This window comes from Trachemys scripta, chromosome 16 (genome assembly GCF_013100865.1).
Source record: "Trachemys scripta elegans isolate TJP31775 chromosome 16, CAS_Tse_1.0, whole genome shotgun sequence".
NCBI classification, from domain to species: Eukaryota; Metazoa; Chordata; order Testudines; family Emydidae; genus Trachemys; species Trachemys scripta.
Genome location: NC_048313.1, coordinates 4,326,108 through 4,326,866, shown reverse-complemented (window position 1 = coordinate 4,326,866; position 759 = coordinate 4,326,108).

Here is a 759-nt window from a genome sequence, read left to right as displayed (position 1 = left end):
AGAGCAACAGAGGGTCCTGTGGCACCTTTAAGACTAACAGAAGTATTGGGAGCATAAGCTTTCGTGGGTAAGAACCTCACTTCTTCAGATGCAAGTAATGGAAATCTCCAGAGGCAGGTATACCTGCCTCTGGAGATTTCCATTACCTGCCTCTGGAGATTTCCATTACTTGCATCTGAAGAAGTGAGGTTCTTACCCACGAAAGCTTATGCTCCCAATACTTCTTTTAGTCTTAAAGGTGCCACAGGACCCTCTGTTGCTTTTTAGTGGAAGGAAAGTCTTTTTTCCATCCCTTTTCCAGATAGGGAAACTGAGACAGAGAGTGACTCGTCAGTGGGAGGGCCAGGAATACAACCTGTTCCCCGGCCTTAATAGTGACACAAAAAGAAATGAAACACCCTGAGATTCTTTATGTTATATAAAGAAGGAAATATTATTTTCCTGTGTGTATTTTATACCAGGAATCCAGATGGCCGTGGGATTGGGGCACTAGACTGGGATCCAGGGGATCTGTGTTCAACTCGATTTACTTTACAGAAGTCATTCTCTGGGCATCAGATCCCAAATAGCAATTTAGGAACCCCAATCCACCCTTTCTCCCTCCCTGTGTCTCTTCTGTCTATTTAGATTGGATGTCCTTCAGGACAGAGACTCTCTCGCAGTCTGCACTAGGCCTGGCACAATGGGGCACGAGATTCCAGCCACTGCCATTGTACAGTTATCAGGGCTTGTCTGACGCGGGAGACTTCACAGCGACTG